We start from the raw sequence: 22,028 nt of genomic DNA on the forward strand, positions 1-22,028 counted from the left end.
GCTTTCCTGTCATTCTCTGACCAAATATAACTGTGCTGTTTACTTATCTCCTAATTCTACTGACTATCAAAAATTCTTTGACTATCTTACTTCTACAATGGAACACATTCTATCCATTTCTCCTTTCTCTGAAATCTCCATTCTTGGAGATTTCATTGTTCACCACCACCTTTGGCTCTCCTCTCCTTTCACTGATCCACCTGGTGAACAAGCCTACACCTTTTCTATCCTTAATGACCTAGAGCAGCTTGTACAGCACCCTACCCGTATCCCTGACCGCCTTGGAGAGAGCTCCAACATACTTGACTTCTTCCTTACAACTAATCCTTCTGCTTACACTTTTAATCTTTTCTCTCCATTGGGCTCCTCCGATCACACCCTTATCACCTTAACCTGTCCTATTGCTCCAGTACAGCCTGCGGACCCTCCAAAAAAACGTCGTCTGTGGCACTTTGGAGCTGCAGATTGGGAGGCCCTCAGGCAGTACTTCTTTGATTTTCCCTGGAATGATTATTGCTTTCATGGCTGGGAACCAACTGAGTGTGCCTTGCGCATTACAGAGGTTATTCTCTCGGGTATGGAAGCATATATTCCTTTCTCATATCCTTTGACTAATGCACGAAAGCCTTGGTTTAATCACGCTTGTTCTAATGCTGTCCGCAACAAGGAGAGGGCCTATAAAAGGTACCGGAGCCAACCCACCCCTGAATCACATCTTTTATACGTTTCTGCCCGGAATCGTGCTAAGTCTGTTCTTCGCTCTGCTAAAAATAATTTCATCTGTACAAAATGCTCTCAACTCTCTAACTCGAATTCTTCCCGCTCCTTCTGGCACCTCGCCAAAAACCTTTCTAACAACTTTACCTCATCATCCTTCCCTCCTCTTTTCTACTCTGATGGCTCTATAGCTATTTCTTCTACTGATAAAGCAGATCTCTTCACTCAGACTTTCTCCTCCAATTCCACCTTAGATGATTCCGGTGCTGTTCCTCCATCACTTCCCCCCTCTGACTTCCTCATGGCTAACATTAAAATTTCTTCAGCTGATGTATTTTCTGCCATCACAGGCCTCAATACTAATAAGGCATATGGGCCTGATGGAGTCCCTCCTGTTGTTCTCAATAACTGTGCTTCTGTGCTTACACCCTGCCTAGGCAAACTCTTTCGCCTTTGTCTCTCAACTTATACCTTTCCTTCTTGCTGGAAGTTTGCTCTCATTCAGCCAGTCCCAAAGAAGGGTGACCATTCCCAACTCTCTAACTATCGTCCAATTGCTTTAACATCCTGTCTCTCAAAGGTTTTCGAGTTTATTCTTAACAGAAAAATTTTAAAGCATCTTTCCTATCACAATCTCCTGTCTGATCGTCAGTATGGGTTCCGTCAGGGACGCTCCACAGGCGATCTTCTCACCTACCTGTCAGACTCCTGGTCATCCTCCTTTCGGGACTTTGACGAAAGCTTTGCCATTGCACTTGACATCTCAAAGGCTTTCAATCGAGTCTGGCAAAAATCTTTTTGTCCAAATTGCCCTCTTACGGTTTCTATCCTTCTATCTGTGCCTTCATCTCTAGCTTCCTTTCTGGTCGTTCTATAGCCGCTGTTGTAGACGGCCATCATTCTTCTCCTAGATCTATTAACAGTGGTGTTCCTCAGGGGTCTGTCCTATCACCAACTCTCTTCCTTTTATTCATCAATGACCTTCTAAGCTGTACATCTAACCCTATCCACCCATACGCTGATGACTCCACCCTTCACCTTTCCATTCGATTCCCACAACGTCCATCTCAGCAGTTACTTCAACAAACAAGGGACGAGGCAATGGCACACCTAATGTCTGACTTGGCTCGTATCTCTGACTGGGATAAAAATAATCTGGTTGTTTTTAATGCATCAAAGACTCAGTTTTTACACCTATCAACCCGACAAAATCTTCCACAGGTATACCCACTAAAGTTTAATAATATTCAGCTTAATCCTGCATCATCGTTGAACATGCTTGGGGTTTCATTTACTCGGGACTTATCTTGGAAAGATCATATTACATCTCTTGTAAAATCTGCTTCCAAGAGAGGTGTGCTAAGCCGACTCCGTTCCTTCTTACCCCTGCACAATTGTTGACTCTATACAGGGGTTTTATCCGCCCCTGCATGGAGTACAGCTCTCATGTGTGGGGAAGCTCCCCACATACAGCTCTTCTCAATAGGGTGGAGTCAAAGGCTTTTCGTTTCATTAACTCTCCCCCTCTTACTGACTCCCTTCAACCTCTGTCTCTTCGTCGCAATGTTGCATCTTTATCTTTTTTCTATCGCTACTTCAATGGTTGCTGTTCCTCTGAACTGTCTGCATGCATTCCTCCACCTCTACGACGGGCGCGTAGCACCCGTCTAGCAGCAAACTCTCACCCCTTTTCTGTCCAACTCTCTAATGCAAGAATTAACTGTTACTCCCAGTCCTTCATTTATGCAACAGGTCAACTCTGGAACTGTCTCCCTCTGTCTGTATTTCCTGCTTCCTATGATCTCCAATCTTTCAAACGCAGTGTGTCCAGGCATCTCGAAATGAATGGATCTTGAATTTGGCTCTCTTTTGTATTTTGTTTTTCTCTTGGAAGGAACAGTTCTGCGGGCTCGTTGCCTTTGGTTCCTTCTTCCTCACATAAAAAAAAAAAAAAAAGCTTTTCATTCTGAACGTTGCAAGTCAGTATTCTCTTGCATGTTATTGATGCAAAGTATGTCGATATTAAAGCTCCCTAAATAACAAAGAGAAAAGACTGTTAAGGTTTAAAATGCAAAACAAATCGCTAAGAGGTGGTACGAAGCATCACATGCCACTTAAAATACAGGTCATGAGGTACTGGCCCATGTCTAGTCACAGGATCCACTTGTACACCAGGAACCGTTTTCACAAACACTTAAGATTAACTCACTCCCGTAACTCAAATTTCGATTCGCAGGAAGACCAAGAGGCAGTGGAAGTTTCTCCACTGTCCTTTCGTCGACCTTTCTGGAAAAAATAGGTCATGATAATTTCGCTCATAAATAAGATTTTTTTTTTTTTTTTTTCGAAAGAATAAGAGATCAGAAGAGTCCACACTCCTTTTTTTCTATAAAAAAAAAAAAAAATGTGTTACGACAGTGAATCGAGTGTATATATGCTTATGAATCCCACTGCTGAACCTGAGATATGGCCTTAATCAAAAGCTAAAGGTGCGCTGATTGTTGGGATATGGAGTTGGTAGGGGTGCACCCATAGATGATGGACACTCATACATGATGGAGATGGGGTAGAAGATGAAGACAGAGACGAAGATGTAAACAAATACAACGACGAAGTGGATGACTAGAATGGGCTACACTGACTAATCTAACAAATCATGGCTCTGGTGGCTCCGGTAGATGGCCATGTTGATGAAAGTGGTGAATGACTCGTGAATGACTCGTGACCAGCAACTGACTGAATTTATTCTTTTTCAATAGAAGATTGTAACTGACTAATGGAGGGTGTAGGATGATCTTGTATCATCATAGATCACAACGACTTTAAGGTATATACCAAGCGAATGACTTGAAAGCCATAGGATAACTGGCTATAAAGAAATCGCCCATTGGATGATTGGAATTTTGTGTTTTTGGCTTTGAGTAAGTTAGCCCAAAGCAAGTTCCTTTGTGTGAGGTAGCAGCGTGTGTAGGTTTGCTTAAGTGCGAAGCTCTGTTTGTGCTCCTGGTGCCCTTGCACGTCTATTTTGTTCTTGTTTATTCACTAACTTTTTCTTTACCTCTGGAATCCTGTGGCAACTTTAATCTTGGTGAGAGAGAAATAACAATATAATTTCAGATCTTAATATATTACTTCGAAATTAAGATGAAGCCGTACACTACTGTCACATAAAGTGCAAGCTTCTTCACCCTGAGGAAGTACAGTACGTATGTCCTTGAACGTCTTAGCTAGTCAGTGCAACTGGCAATTCTCCTTTCTTACCAGTTACTCATCACTACATCGCCTTAGATCTGTAGCAGAAGCTGTATCATGTCTAAAAGTGGAGCTGCCTTTTGATCTTTTCTCCCTGTGTGGCAGCTGAACTCAGAGGGCATCGGGTGGGATATCACACTGAACTTGTAAGGGCGCCCAGTTCCCCTGCTCACCGCGAGGCTAAGGTACTCTTGTATACATCGTATATTCAGGTTATTTTACCTGTAAAGTATCTTTAAGCCAGTCACACAAGCGACGTACTTTTTCAGTTTACTCTTGTTACCTCAAAACTATTTACTGTACAGCAAAGGGGAGATCTTTTATGTAAAAAGGTTAATGAAGACAGTGTCGCTTCTGTGCATATCGAAGAACAAGGCTGTATTATAAATAAAATCGTCTTGGGGTAACAAAGAATAAAACATGAAGATGTCCTCGAGGTAATAGATAATAAACTATTGCTTCATCCCGCCAGTTTGTCACGCCACAGCTAACTGCTTTGGTATGATGACATTTTTGGTTTTACTCAGGCTACCAACGTACGATTATACTTAGATTAAGAGAGCCTTCAAATGGTGAATGGGTTCATGAAGGCTATATCTAACCCTCTCAGTTTGACAAATCTATCCTAATATGAATAAAACCGTCTGGAGACTGAAATAAAATGTAAAATTCGTCATCGGAGTGAGTGCGTGAACGAGCCTGCATTGCATAATTATTAAAAAAAAAATAATAATAATAATATGTGTCTAAAATAGCTGCTGTATCATTCACAAGTTTTTATATCGTACAATATCACTTACGCACTTTAGAAAAAAAAAATAAAAGGATATAATACTGAGCCTTGTGGTACACCAATTGGAACGTCTATTCACTCTGATTATTAAGTAATTAGCCAATAAGTGAGGTACATAGCCAAACTGCTGTTGAAAAAGTTATTGAGACCAATCGCATCAACTAATTAAGCTACGTCATATACATTATAATTAACTCAATGAATCAGATGACGACCCTTACTGGTTTCTTCTTGGTACATCTGGACGATTTTTTAAACTTTAGAAAGACCAATCATAATGAATGTGTTGGTGAAAACTAGAACTAAACCCTGCGGTAAATAAAACTTTTTTTTTTTTTTTTTTGTGACCGACTCTGGGCATAGGCTTCACAGCCTGCTTTCAAGGCCCAGTAGTCCTCCTACGTACCGTAGGAAGAAAGGACGTCCTCGGGTTGAATGAGTTGAGAAAGTCAGTGAAAAGACTTTTACCTCCTTTTTTTCCTCTTCTTTGCCCCCAAATCACCATCTTTCCTTTTTTTTTTTTTTTTTTTTTTTCCCTGCACTTCCGTCCTTGTGCCACCTCTCCACCCAATCTCCACCATCCTAACAACCAGTGTGAGTATTTGTAACAGTTGAAAAAATATTATATTTTCTGGCATATAGTAACATCAGTGAAACGATCCAGAGTCCTATGTTCATAGACAACTGAAATCACATGAACCAGAAACTCTCACTGTGTAATCATTTCCTTTTGGTCGATGATGTTCCATAGTAAGTCTTGTGCAATCGTGCAGGTGGGATACAATCCTAGCCGAAACTATCAGTATAGCTTCTAAAATCCAAAGGAGATTAATTGTTATCATCTGAATATACATGTAAGAAAATGTCGATTAGAAAATGTAATAAGTTAGACATTCACAGCGTCCTTAAGACAACAGATATACCAACGCTGAGTAAAAATCATGGGGTAGTTTCCCATTGCCATCGTCCCCAGCCTTAGAATGTTTCACGTAAATATTTGATCGACTACACAAAGAAACACTTATCATCCCATTTCCGTCTAAAGAAAATTTACAGCTGGCGAAATACAGTGAAAACCGTATCTTTACTGGTGTTTTTCAGATGGTTCGATTTTTCCGCTAAGTGTTCGTCAATCTTTGGGAAGATAATTGTCTCTCTCACTCTCCAGTACATAATAATATTCAACTTGGAAGCGAGTTTTCGAAATGAATGGCTAATATTTCATTGCGAGAGATCTTTCCCAAGGTAAATTATGTCCTCTGGAAGCAATAAGAATAAATTGTGATAAGATGCCATAGTCGGATAATAATAAACGTAGAAAATGAAATGCTTCGTCCACCCTAACTTGGCGAAAAGTCTGTTATTTTAGCAATTAAATTCACGTAAGTTAATGGTAGAAAAATAAAATACCAGGGGTCTACATACTTTTCATAGCACTTTTTCGTGACTGATTCTATGTTCTAATGATAATTTCTTACAGGTCAGGATTCAAGATGGAGAGATGGGACTTGAACGCCAAATGAAAGTGGACAGAGTGTAGTCTTGTGCAGCCAAATTCTGCGCTAGCTACCTTTTCTTCCTAGCTTTATCATTATCGTTCCTATGCTTTCTATGGGCCTCGCTATTATCATTATTATCCGTCCCCGCTCCAGAGGGGCTCGGGGACGGGCACTGTTTTCACTGGGTTTGTCTGTTTGTTTGTCTGTGTCTATCTGTTAATTTTACGCGAAAACTACTGATGTGATTTTGACTAATATCACAGGGATGATGGGCTATGACCTTTTGATCACCTGATTAAATTTTGGGCCAAACTTGGCCAAGGCCCAGGAAGTAGGCCCAAATAATGTAAAAAAAAAAAAAAAATCGTTTTTTCGCAATAACTCCCTTCAGGTTCGTCATATCGACATGAAACCAAAACCTAAAGGTGTATCTTTCAAATCTGCATCCTAGAACACGCCTCATTACATCAGTGGGGTCATCCCCCAGTTAGCGTAGGGGAGTCGATGTCAGGTAGGTCGGGCGTAAAATTTCAGTAGGACATAAATTCGTCAGTTACACCCGATTTACTCCAAATTTGATAGGTGACATCTTTGACTTGATATCCTGTTGCGTTTATAAATCAGCACGAAAATGACTGCCGGGAACGGGTTTGCTGTGCCCTGGCACCGCTTCTTGTTATTATGTTCTCTGTCTCTTTCTTCCCCTCATCATATTCCCCCCCCCCTCTTGGGGTCAGTGGGTTGGGCCTAAAATTTCAGATGGGCATAAAATCTTCAGTTTTCACCCGATTTACTCCAAATTTGATATGTGACATCTTTGACTAGATATCCTGTTGTGATTATACGTCAGCACTAAAATGGCTGCCGGTGACGGGTTTTCTGTGCCTTGACACCGCTTCTAGTTTTCTCTCTCTCTCTCTCTCTCTCTCTCTCTCTCTCTCCTCTTCTCTTCTCTTCTCTTCTCTTCTCTATCTGTCTGTCACTGTTCCTGTCGTTGTCTTCGTTTTACTGTCTTGGTCGCCGTTCCTGTTGCCCTCCATGTCTCTTCCACTATCCTTTTCTTTGATCCTCTCTCTCTGTCTGGTTGCCTGTCACCCTTCTTATACTCACACTCACTCGCTCTTACACCTACTCACTGACTCACTGTGTCACACACTCTCTTACATTCTTTCATTTACTAAATTTCTCACAGTTTAACACAAGGCTATATTCTCACTCTCACATTCATTCAGTTGTACACTCAGTCACTTTTAAGAACTTTCCGTCATGATCACTCTCTCTCAAACTCCGTAACACACACACACACACACACACACACACACACACACACACACACACACACACACACACACACACACACACACACACACACACACACACACACACACACGCACGCACGCACGCACGCACGCACGCACGCACACACGCGCACACACACACACACACACACACACACACACACACACACACACACACACACACACACACACACACACACACACAGTCCCTAGCCAATCACACAGAGTAATAGCAGTGCCGGAAATCAGGTAAAAGGAAGCTCAGATATTCCACGTTTTCAGCGATGCCATCCACATACCCAGCCAACATATCAATACAGCTTGTCCCGGGAAATGCGTCAGACCTCGCGAAGTTATTCTTGGGTTAATTTTGAGCAATAAATTCTCAAGCGTTCCGGAGCTATATTTACTGTTGACTTTATGGGCAAAAATGGCCTTCCTCTTAGATATCAGTAACCTTCACCTAGCTTCATACATGCTGAGAGTTGGACCCATGTTGATGTAACATTTTATACTCAAAAGTAGCTCCGAAATACCCTCCTGAAGTTCTCAAATATTTCTCTGGACACACTCTAAGTAACCTCGTCGACTGCTGTCTTCCCTGATGCAGTGTAATATTGTGGAACATCAAGGATTAAAGTGAATATGACAGAGCTGAGTGTGTAGGTTTACCTTGACTTGAATAAGACAGCATTGCACGTTGGTTTACCATGTTGTTTCCAATGATGTCTGTCTCACTTTTTCTTAACACCGCCAAGCAATTTTGTTTAGTTTAGGGGAGACTCTCCTGACTGAAGGAGTTAGCTACAGCTTTTATAAACACCTTTGCTACTAAAGGTTCTTCCAGTACTTAATAATATCGTCCGGTGGCATAAAATGTTAAGTAAATAAAAGCCAAAGCATTCGCCCACGTACGTGTATCGCCCACCATCACTAAAAAACTAGGTTTGTTATTTTCTGGCAACCGGAGGAATATCACTGCAGCTTCACCAAATAATAAATATCTTAGGATTTTGGCTACCGCATTTCGCTGTCTTTGCGTTCCCGTTTGAAAAAACTAGATCAGTAATCATCTGGCAGTCGGAGCCATATCATTGCCAGAATTATTAATCAACAAGCCACATATCCCGGGATGCTGCCCCCAAAATTTGGATACAATTTGCACACTTGATTTCGAGATACTTTGGACACACACACACACACACACACACACACACACACACACACACACACACACACACACACACACACACACACACACACACACACAGGCGATTACATTATCACCTCGCTAGGCAGGTGATAATGATTATACATCAACTGATTGAAAGGTTTGTCTCTATTCCAATGATGTATTTTGTATTTTAATCAAATTACTTTTGCGTAATTTTATGCAGCGATTTTATCTAAATGTAGGTGGTAAATGGGAACGCCCACCATCCACTCACTTGATGTAAACCTACCGGTCAGGTGGCTCTGCAACGAGTGACAAACCATAAGGCTTCCTGTGGGTGGTATGCGTGAAACCAAATGCTTGTCAAGTGGTCTAGTGAGTGAAACTGTTCCGACCGAATATGGCGCATAAGGTTTTGAATCCAAGGGTTGTTTAAGGTTTACTGTTCATAATTATAATATCGCTCAGTGGAAAATGGCTGTCACTCTCATCTTAAATATCTCGACTGCGAAGCATAGCTCTGGCCCTACACTCTTTATAAGGTTGATGGCTGTTGATAGATAGATATAGATAGATAGATAGATAGATAGATATAGATAGATAGACAGTGAAAAGATGAATTGAGCCTAACCTCTCCAGTTTGAAAAGTCAGTCCTATACTTGTTGAATGCAGCAGTAATAAAATAAAACCTATGTAATCGGAGTGACGTATTTATCATACAGGAATTGGATAAAGGATGTTAAAGTGTCGTCATTCTCATCTTTTTCTTAACTCATTGTCATATTATGCTCACTTAGGGTAGGGAGGTTAGGAACAAGGCTCTTTTCTCTCTGTTTGGGATAGAAATAAAAGGAGATGTAAGTTATGATAATACTGCCATCTCTAACGTCCCTTTGACTGCAAGCTGAGCCACGAGCGCAGGAAACGTACAGTCGGCAACAAATATACTGTCATGCTTCTCTCACCTTGAACTTTGACAGCCTTATTAATCCGCAGCAACCAACCCAAATGATCACTGGTATCAGTGCCTTTGGCTTCGGATTCATCCGACTAGTTCTTAGTCTATGGAGGGAAAGGAAGGGGAGGTGAAAGGACTTTTGTAGCTGATAGTGTAGCACAGGGAATATGCGTCAAACTTCCATTCCGGAGAAAAATTGCACGGTACGAACTTACGATGTTGTGATGCTACATAGCAAGTTTAAAGACGGACAGTTGTATAGCGGTAAACGAGTATATCTCTCTGTCTATCTATCTATCTATCTATATTATCTATCTATCTATATTATCTATCTATCTATATTATCTGTCTATCTATCTATCTATCTCTTTCTCTCTCTCTCTCTCTCTCTCTCTCTCTCTACATAAATATATATATTGTATATATGTATATACATTGCTCAGCACTCACAGGATGGTTAGAAATATCGCTAGAGGCAGTGGAGCAAACATTGTCATCACAGTATGAACCTTTTGGCTGCGATGAGTTTGTATGAGCTGAATATCAATGTCACTCTAAGCTTGAACAAAATACGTTCTTTATTCTTGCGCCGACCGTTAATTGTTAAATGTTATACTGGGATCCTTTGTCTCTCTTGAGGAATGCAAAAGTGTCAGGCAGTTCAAAGAAATAAAGTCTGTAATTCGCAGTCAAAGGGCTAATGCAAGAAGTATTTGGACTCCTAACATACTTGGCAACTTCCGAGGAAGGGAAGAGAGAGAGAGAGAGAGAGAGAGAGAGAGAGAGAGAGACAGAGCTTGTTTGTCGACCACATGACCTGCGTTGCGCATGATACTGTCAATGGGAGACGAGTAAAGAAATGGGCTTGGTGGACAAAGGGATGTGTGGTAGAGGATAGAACTTCAGCAAGCAATGGAGCTGGGGCAGATTGGTACCCCTCTGAAAATGGGTGATGTACGTGCAGTGAAAGTGTTATTTCAAAATTTCCTCCACGAATGAAAACGTCTGGGGACAATGAAATGGGAGTGGGGAACAGAGAAATTGGTGGTATTAATTGTTATTGTGGTGTGAGTTGGGGTGAGAGTATTCCCTTTGGAAGTGGGTGTTGTATGATTAATGGTGTGAGTGCAGTGAAAGTATATTTCGAAGATTTCTCCACACAAAACAACTACAGGTACAAAATGAACATTCGTTTCTCACATATGCCTGGTGTTCTATGACGCAGGTAAAAATTACACACAATTACTTTACTTGGATCCGTCTGAGCTTCCCCGTGTACGAACTTCAGCTATTGGCGGTAATGCACTTGTAATTAAAACTCATAACTAGTATAGTGAGGCAACGTTTGTGAGGACGTGCGTGACATTGTCTGAAGTTTAATGTAAATATAGTTAATGGATTTGTCTTTACTTACAGCTCACAAAAACACAGAACAAACAGGCTACAGGCAACACTGTAATCAGACTTGCACTGTTCAATAAGAAGAATCAGTAGCTAAGGACAGTTCATTATCTTGTCAGTGAACACAAAGGCTGCTATTACGTTAGTTCTCGCCTTTACCGCCAAACACACCTGAAAAGTGGTTTAGAATTACATGTGTGTGTGTGTGTGTGTGTGTGTGTGTGTGTGTGTGTGTGTGTGTGTGTGTGTGTGTGTGTAGGAGAGAGAGAGAGAGAGAGAGAGAGACACACACACACACACACACACACACACACACACACACACACACACACACACACACACAAAGGCTCGTGGTCTTTGGTTCCTCCTTCCTCGCATAAAAAAAAAATAATGTAGTGCAACATGCGGACGTAGGTGTACGCCGTGAGTGGATATTATAGTGCAACATGTGGGCGCAGGTGTACACCGTGGGTGGATATAGTGCAACATGCGGACGTGGGTGTACGCTATGGGTGGATAATTTGCTTCAAACATCACCCATCGTTTTAAAAAACTTTATAATAAAGTTTAATTTTCTTTTATAACAGTAAACTTTTAAAGTTAATTTTGACCTCTTCAGCTTCGGAAATTATTCGATAATTAATCTGGCTGCTTGTACTAGAAGCATTTTTAAAATATAACAATGTATGTGTTAAAATAAGAGGAGTTGTAGATTTAAATAATCGGCGACCAATCAGCAGCCGCGATTCAAACACACCCTACTCGCCCCATACATCTCAGCTGCACAGGTCAATCAAACAGGGTATAGGCACCAGACATGGGGTCTATTACTGGGTTTCTATTACTATTACTATTACTGTTAATTTCAGTTGCTCTCTATTATATTACTATTATAATTACTTTAGTGGTCATCTATTACTATTACTATTACTATTACTTGGTCATCTATTAGTATTACTATTACTATTAATATATTATTTATGATAACAGTATCAATTAAATTGATAATGGTTTTTATTTTCATTATCGTTGGGAGGCTGTTCCACTGAATGCACAAATAAGTCTAGATCACCTGATGGCCTGTTGACCACTCTCCATTCTGCACGGTCTCCTGTGGTGTACCTGCAGCTTGGAGAGCAGCCAACAGGTAACCAAGGTGAGAAGGCTGTTTTTACTGATTATGGTAAACGGTATTAAAGAAGTGTCTTTAATGGGAAAGTAATATACACTTATCTATTACTTTGCCTTCTATTACTGTTACAATTACGACAGCCAGGAACTTGTGATCTATTACTATTACTATTACTATTACTATTACTTTGAAAACCCCGTAATAGTCTATTACTCTTACTATTACATATTGCTATTACCTCATTTCTGATAGGCACTGTGGTATTACTTTTACTCTGGGACGGGACAGTTTCATGCTTTAATGGTTTTAGTACCCTAGGGTGGGAAAGGAGGTCCGGATGATGATGATGATGATGATGATGAGTACATAAGAGATGATGAGGAGCCGGTGTGAAAGGAACGACAGCCTAGTATCATGTTTTTGCGGCTTTAGGACAGGAGAGGTAACGAAGAAGTGGTGTGGAGTGATATTTAAGAGACAGACCAGAATCATGTTATGGTGGTTTAAGTACAGGTGGATAATGAAGAGACGATCTGAAGTGAAGGACAGTACAGTTTAATATTACAGGGATTTTACCACACAAGAGATAGTGAAGAGATGATGTGAACGAGATGAAAGGAATGATATGTTGGAGGTGGATTCGGCACACAGAAGATGGCCGATGCCGACCCCGATTGGGAATATGATTATGAAGAAGAGGAGGGGATGATTAAGTATATATTCCTAAGTACTTTGTTCAGCTTGGGCTGATTTAAAATTAGACTAGAACTATGTGTATGATTCAGAAAGACTCAAAACAATTTAATGTTCTTCGAGGACTAACCATTGATGAAAAGCTCTCTGTTATAAGTACTTTAAGACTGTGCGGGTATATTAGAAAACACACTCTTGATTCCTGAAATTTACCAGAGAGAGAGAGAGAGAGAGAGAGAGAGAGAGGATAGAAAGGCGTGGATTATTCGTACTGCTGGCTGTGTTGAGAGATGTCGCTGGTAAGTTCCTGATGAATTACAGTACATAAATGTCATCGTATGATTTTTGTGAATCAATTTGCATCATTTTTCCAGCTGATGTAGCAAAGCAGTTATGTTATCCGCACAACACTTTAAATTCGGGTGTAAATTGCTTCATTCTCTCTGTAGATGATGAACGTCATATGTATACAATAGGACAATTTCGCTGTTGTCTCTTCAGGGCAGTAAGTTATAAGGAAGAGTGCTCTAGTGAGTGTTTCCGTAACCCATTAAAATTTACAACATCAGAGAAATAACTAGAGCTTGCAAAGAGAACAAAGCCATGGTTAAAAAGCAACATAAAACACTTCAACAAGATGCAGCACTAGATGAGATCAGAGCCATCTCTGAAAAATACAATAATATTCAAGACTCCATCAGAATGGCCAATAACGAGGAAGAGAAATTCCTTTCTACACAGCCTAGAAAACCGCAATAAATCAACTCTACCCCATAACAATAGACCACAAAGATCCAGAAATGAAAATCCTGCAACATAATGTATTAAACTGGTCAGGCAGAAACCTAGGCCTTATAAACACCTATAAAACCATTGATCCTGACATAATACTAATAAACAGCCATGGAATTTCATCACATTCTACACTAAAAATCCCAGGATATACCACCCACAAAAGAAACTCATATAACTGACCAATGGATGGCTCAGCTATAGCCATAAAGAACAACATAACTCATAAATTACTAGACCATTTCATCTCAGACATGATTGGCGTAGAAATTTCAACACACACCGGTAAAATCATAATAGCCACTGATTATCTTCCACCCAGCCGGCCTTACTTACCAACCTCTGATTTCGTTAATCTTTTTAAAAGAAAGATACCTGTTTATTTAATAGGGGATCTAAATGCAAAACACCATCTCCTTTGATCTAGAACAAAAATACTATAGGTAGACAACTCGCCAGACTCATTTCAGACTCCACACTGAAACACTTAGGCCCTCATTTCCCCACTTTTCATTTCCATAACTCTAGCACCACCCCAGACATAGCACTAAGTAACCTCAACACTTATCATAACATACTCTTCACACATGGCCCCCTCACTACTAGTGACCATATCCCAATAATAGCCACCATCACTACTACACCCATACATGTTCCTACCCAACCTAGACCCAACTTTGCCCTGGCAAACTGGGAGAGATTCAAAGAAGAACTAAACACAGCATTTTTAAACTTCCCTGTCGAAAATAGAGGCACACTAGAAGAAATAGATTTGGCTTTAGACAACTGGTATTCAAAACTCCACTCTGCCGTACTTAACAACATCCCCACAACCACTTACAGACCAATCACTCACCCCAGACTCAGCAGAGAGACACAAAACTTAATCAGCCAGTTTAATGCCCTCAGAACACACTCACAAACACACGGTTGCACACTAGCACACTACAGGCGATACAAATCACTCCAGACACTACTCCATACCGCTCTCACCACAGAACAAAACAAACATTGGTCCAACGTCATTAACAATACAGCTAACACTTACAGAGATCCATCTACATTTTGGAGAAAAATAAAAGCCCTCTCTGGCAACCATAATCCTGACCCTCACTATATTCTAGACTCAAACGGCTCTAGACAACACACTCCCCAAGAAAAAGAGGCTGTACATAGACTATTCCTGGAGGAAAATGAGGATCAAGTTGACATCATACAAGATCCCAACATCATAGAATTCCTCACCACAAATATTGACAGACTCTCACCCTATCATACTGCTGACCCATCCAAACTAGACTCAGAAACCATATTTACCACCCCTATTACTGAAGAAGAAATTAACGCAATCATTAATAAAATGAAAAAGACATGCCCAGGAGAAAGCGGCTTCAATAAAACAATTCTGACTAACCTCCCCATTATTGCTAAAATCAAACTAGCCCAAATTTTTAACGCCACCATTTCTGCAGGCTATTTTCCCGATAAATTCAAAACTGCCACCCTGAAACTCATACCAAAAAAGAACAATAATCCCCACCTAGTCATTAACTGTAGACCAATATCATTATTAGAAGTTCCCGGCAAAATTCTTGAGAACATAATTAACAAACGACTTCGATCCCACTAGAACACGAGAACCTCTACCATGAACATCAATATGGTTTTAGATTTAATAGAAGTACAACACAAGCCATTGCCATCGCCACCGAACACATATCTATCTACAAAGCAAACAAAGGCCAATGCCAAGTAGTCCTTAGAGACATTTCTAAAGCCTTTGACAAGGTATGGCATCTTGGGCTAAAATATAAAATACTAGGACTGAATCTCCCAACGATAACAGAAAAGCTACTTTGCGACTTCCTCGAGGATAGGAAAGCGAAAATTAAAATAAACAACCATTTAGCCCCTACCTTCAACCTAAATTGCGGAGTTCCTCAAGGAAGTGTATTATCTCCAACCTTATTTACTATTTACACAAACGATACCCCTCTATCAACACACGGCATCAACATCAGCTTTGCCGACGATATCACACGAATCATACACTATCCAGGCCCATCCAGAATCATCATGAATAATAGAACAAAGAACGAGGCAGAAAAAAATAAATACACATGAAGCCCAATGGAAAATCCGGACCAATATTAATAAATTTACCGTAATACAACTAGGAAATACAAAAAAAGAACCCCTCACCATTAACGAAGAAATCACAGAATTTAAGGAAGAAGGTAAAATGTTAGGCTTCAAATTCAACTCAAGAGGGTACCTTCCAAGTATAAAAGACAGAAAACAAAAGGCAGTGGGAGCCCTCAGTCGTTTATATCGATTTAAAGACATGCCAACCAACATTAAAGTACACCTCGTGAAAGCATTAGTACTGCCAATACTAGAATATCCCCCCATACCTACTCACACACTTAGCAAAAATCAACTAAAACAGTTACAGGTAGTCCAAAACAAGGCTCTCAGATTCGCCACAAACCAATACTATCCCAATACACTTAATACCGAACAAATACATGAAACTACCAAAACATTACCCCTAAACATTAGACTCCATAAACAAGCTACGAAAATTTGGGGAAAAATCGAAACCTACAGCAGTAATATATACGATCTCTTGAGGAATAACATCGAAGAGAACAATTTAAACTTTCACAGATGGTTCCCCAGCAGTTTATCTGCAATAACAAGGGACCCACAACCCATATATTAGGACTAAAAATAAGCCAAACTATAACAACAAATATACGTGTGTGCGTGTGTGTATGTGTGTGTGTGTGTGTGTGTGTGTGTGTGTGTATAGATATATATACATGTATGTGTTGTTTTAAAATCGCTAAGCCGTCTACAACCCTAAACTAGTTACCCAAACTATACCCGTATATACCCAACCTAAACAAAAACCGATAAGTGACGCACTGATTTCTACCCAAACTATTCAATCTTCCAACACGATTAAACCACCTAAATACCACCTAAACCAAATCAACCCCACCAAACTCTCAAACAGCTAGCTAGCTTAACTCAATAACACAATATACAACAAAAGCACGGTGGTCAGCCCACCAGCTATCTACTCCCCCTTCCTTCCTCTTTCGTACTATCCCTTCCCCTCTACTCTCTTCTTTCCCCCAACTTTCTTAAAAAAAAAAAAAAAAAAAAAAAAAGTGTTTCCGTTCAGCCCTTAAGCCTGGTACTGGAGAGGAACGCGTTCATGTGGTGGCACTGACAAAATTTGTACAAACGCTCTTCATCTCCCTCCTTATCTTCCAGAAGGAGGATAATAGACTGCAGGAAAAAGGCAACTTCAGTTTGCAATTCACCGGATTCACTTTCAGATGAGTTTCGGGCCACAACAACAACAGCAACAAAAGAGCAACAACAATAACAACAGTAAAATAACTGCAGCAACAATAACAGCAGAAGCAACTTCTAGTCCTACCCCTGGCTGACAGGGAATCGCAGCCAGGGTTAAGCACTCCATGAAAAGATGCTGTTGGCAGCTCGGAGCTTTTCTAGTCTGTACGAGAAACATTGTCATAGCAGAGTGTTCTTCCTATCGTCTGTAGTTGCTTCACCCTAAGTTGGTCCAGATTTTCGTCCTTCGGCAGCTATTTGCACGTAGCTTAGTAGCAGAAAAAGAAAATGCTGTGGCTATACAGCCTTCCCATAACACTTTTTTTATGACTGTCATCAAATTTTAATATTAATCTCTTGTTACAACTCAACATTCAAGATGGAGAGATGGCAATTTTAGTCCAAGTTAAAGGCGTAAAGGATCGAACAGCCACCATAGAGCCAAACAACACGCCTTCATTGTGTGATAGTCCCTGGCTTTGAATTTTTATAGCTAGGGATGGGAATAGAGTAAAGGATGAATAGAAACCGTGGCTTCTAATTGTACAGTCAGCTACAAAAGTCTGTTCACCTCCAATGCCTCTTTCTCATTGCTGGATTCACAGATGCCTGAGAAAGTCGTAGTGGACAAATAGCACATATTATTATCCACAGATGAATGATAATATGCACCTTAGTCCATTACGTTACAATAAACGATTATGAATCCAGAGGCGAAAGAGCAAGAGAGGCGGACGGACTTTAGTATTTGACTGTATATTCCTATGGGTTATTGCTACCTCCCAACCAAGTTGGGATGAGGTTATATATTTACCCCTGATTATCTGTTGTTTGTTTGTTCATAAGATATCTCAATAAGTTATTGATGAATTTCAATGAAATTTGTGGACAAGTGGTTCATGGGTTATGGAAGAGTTGATTTAATTTTGGTGGTGCTCTGAGTTGTCAGGTATAGGCGTTGGCGGTACGCGCTCTTTGAGTGCTGTCTGCTTGTCAGTCCCTGTGCCATAGATAAAAATTTATACTGGAGTAAGTAAGGAACGGTATTTTGTTCCTCAGTACGGAATGGCACATGACTCTAAGCATACATATGCTTGGGTGACGAGAATATTAGGCAAAAATAGTCGCCTGCATTCACTTTGTCGGTTCCTGCAGGGCGTGGTCATCCTTTTCAGAGCTGCATAATGAAACTTGACAACAGACCATTATTTCACCCGGAACCGAAGTTTCTACTACCATTGAGATCAGATACACGTTACATCCTGGGTATGTATTTGTAAACTCTCCTAAGCTGAAGCTGCATAAGTTTGTATAATCATTAAGCTGCATAAGTTTGCATTATGAATTTGTAAATAAGCTTGTCTTCACTTATGCAGCTACCAAACTCTCGGCAGCCAGATTAGAGTGTATATTAAAATGATAAAATATTAATAAGGATGCTCAAATTCCAAAATCAAAAGGATCTGTAATGACAGTTAAATGTTATGGAGACTTGTCTATCCTGAAAATTATTAAGGACCCTTTATATGAACGACGCCTTGGCACCTAGTTTTTCTATCAACTAGCATATTATCCAGCAAAGCGCTGTACATCACCTACATAATTATATTGATGTCACTCACACGACGGGGTTCAGAGTTTCAGGGGCCTAGAAGTAAACATAATACAGACAGCAGGAGCTTTACAATTAGCTCATAAAGAAAGAAATGAATGGAAGAATACTTTTGGTTGATGGTACTGACAACAGTACTCCAGGAAACTATAAGTGGCTACATGCAAAATGTTTGTATTGTGTCTTTCTTCTTTTAAATTCAAATCGACAGAGAATATTCATCGACACGAATTCGTGAATTCGTGCGCTGCCATCCTGTGAAGTTGAGTACAAGACTCTTTTTGATGCATAGGTTTTGATGCATTCCGTCTGCAAGAACACTGGAGAGAATTTCCGTCTACTCTACATTCGCTATTGTCCAGTTAGTTTCATATGGAATACACGCATCACTGAAGTTGAATTAGCATGTGGCTTGTATTATACATTCTCAAGCATCCATAGACTCTGATGAGTGAGTGTGCCTGATGAAAGAGTTCAATATACGAATATATCCTACTGACAGGGGTACTTGGCGTTGTCTGGCCAAAAAGGCGAACACTCTACTCTTATTTGTTCTAGGTCAATCTTTCTTTCTACACCAGAAAGACCATGTACCTCTTATGTTTTAGAAGAGGGATTATAAGAAGTTCAGGAACTTTCTTTTTCAGCTTTTGCAGACTAACGGCGCGTCCACACGTGTACTCAAACATATGTTGGCAACATAGCTGGCAACATGTTCGGGAAAATGTATGCAACAAAATTTGGACAGATGTATGAAAACATGTTTCAGCGCAGTTTCGAACACTGGCAGCAGAGGTGATGGGATAAGTGTGTTCATACGATGCAGCTGAGACTTCATCATCATGTTGCCAGCATGATCTGGACGCTGCTGCTCCCAACATGTTTGCAGCGTGTTCGTTACTGTGTTGCTTACATGTTGCCAACACTTGTTTGAGCACACGTGTGGACGCGCACTAACGCACAGTATTTGCGCGCACGTGTTTACTGCTACAGGTGACCTCAAATGACCTCCTACTGGTGACCTCAGATGACCTCGGAAGTCAACCTCACATAGTCTATGTCTTAACTGAAAGTTATGTGAGTCGCCATGCCAAAAATTGGGCTGCTGGGTCCAGTCGTTCGAGCGTGTATTACTGGCGACCTCAAATAACCTCCGACCAGTGACTTTAAATGACGTCGGAGGTCAACCTCACAGCCTGTGTCCAAACTGGAGGTCATGTGAGTTTCCAGGCCAAAAACTGGGCTTCAGGGGTACCCGGCGTTGCCCGGGCCAAAAAGGTGAACACTACGGGTGACTTCAAATGACCCAGATCTGAACTTTGTTCCACCCCAAAAACCATTCTTCTGTCACCCTGATTCATAATATACCGGTATATATATCTGGGGGTCTCTGGCCCCTGGTTTGGACGTGATTGAAGGACAAACAACATGGCTCTTTTATATATACATTATATAGACTGTGATTCTCTCTCTCTCTCTCTCTCTCTCTCTCTCTCTCTCTCTCTCTCTCTCTCTCTCTCTCTCTCTCTCAATCCTCGTCATTTTTCCTTTTCCCGTCCCCACTATTGTTACAGCCTTTCTCCAGTGTACAATCACTCTTCCTCTATCAATTTCAGTTATCTTTTTCCACAGATTATTTTCGTCTCCTCCATCTTTCTTACAGGGAGATATCCTGTCTTTCGCTTCGTTCCTCTTTGTATTCAGTCTCACTTCCTTGGTCTCTCTGTGTCTGTCTGTTTGTCTGTTTGTGTGTCTGTCTGTCTCCTTTTCCATTCGCTCTAGCCACACATGATTTCCTGATGACTCCACGTCGTTAAACAGCTAAGGCTTCTCTTTGTGTCTGCGCACAGTGTATACTGTATATATATATATATATATATATATATATATATATATATATATATATGGAGCCTCTGTGGTACAGTGCTAAAGTGTGCATTTTCGTACACTGAAGATCGAGGGTTCGTGCCCCGTCAGGGTAAAAAAAATCTTTGGGAGCATTCTTCTGGCCACGTACTGCATTGGCGGACACAAGGGGTGTTGTGGTTGAACCAGTGTCGCATACAGTAAAGCATGATTGCACCCAGTCGGCTTGCGCGGGCCGATTACACTTGGTTCACAGACTACACACACATCCAAAGCCACTCCAACACTACAGTTACACTTAACAACACTTCTCACCCTACATACAATCTCCACTAGACAGCCTAAGCCACTTGGTAGAGATACATTGGCTGTATCGTCCCCACTTCGGTACGGATAGGCCGGTCCTGCATTGGACACTCAAATGGCTGATGAGATTATATATATATATATATATATATATATATATATATATATATATATACATCAGCCGTTGAGGTTCACTGCAGGACCGGCCTATCCCTACCGAAGCAGGGACGATACAGCCAATGTATCTCTACCTAGTGGCTTAGGCTGTCTGGTAGAGACTGAATGTAGGGTGAGAAGTGCTTGTGAGTGTGATTCTAGTGGCTTTGGATGTGTGTGTAGTCTGTGAACCAAGTGTAATCGGCCCGCCTTAAGCCGACTGGGTGCAAGCATACTAGTATGCGACACTGGTTCAACCACAGCACCCCTTGCGTCCGCCAAAGTAGTCAGTGACTTGATGAACGCTTCCCAAAGTTTTTACAACTCAGGCGGGGAGGCGAACCCCCGCCCACTAGCGTGCGAGACACACACTCTACCACTGATATATATATATATATATATATATATATATATATATATATATATATATATATATATATATATATATATCAATATATATATATATATATATCAATATATATATATATATATATCAATATATATATATATATATATCAATATATATATATATATATATATATATATATATATATATATATATATACATATATATATACAGAGACTCATATATAATATATATATATATATATATATATATATATATATATATATATATATATATATATATATTGCTATGCGGAGAAATAGGTGTTTATCACTTTGCTGAATCAGGCTTTCCCATTGCTGAATAAAATTTTCGAAAGTAGCAAGAATAAAGTATACAGAATACATCATCGGACAAAAGTGAATTTACCACCACTTCATCCACACACACACACACACACACACACACACACACACACACACACACCGCTCGCTGGTGCAGTGGTAACGTTCTCGCTTGCCAACTGGTGGACGGGAGTTCGCGCCTCGCTCAGGTTGCGAAAAGTTTCACTGATGAAGTGGGTGGTTACTGTCCCCCTTGAGCAAGTGGATGGGTGTGTGTGTGCGAAGGTCACAGCCTTGCCCTTAGATCGGACTATATGAG

Source organism: Coenobita brevimanus, chromosome 6 (genome assembly GCF_032717465.1).
Source record: "Coenobita brevimanus isolate Jiangsu-jjx chromosome 6, ASM3271746v2, whole genome shotgun sequence".
In the NCBI taxonomy this organism is placed as follows: Eukaryota; Metazoa; Arthropoda; class Malacostraca; order Decapoda; family Coenobitidae; genus Coenobita; species Coenobita brevimanus.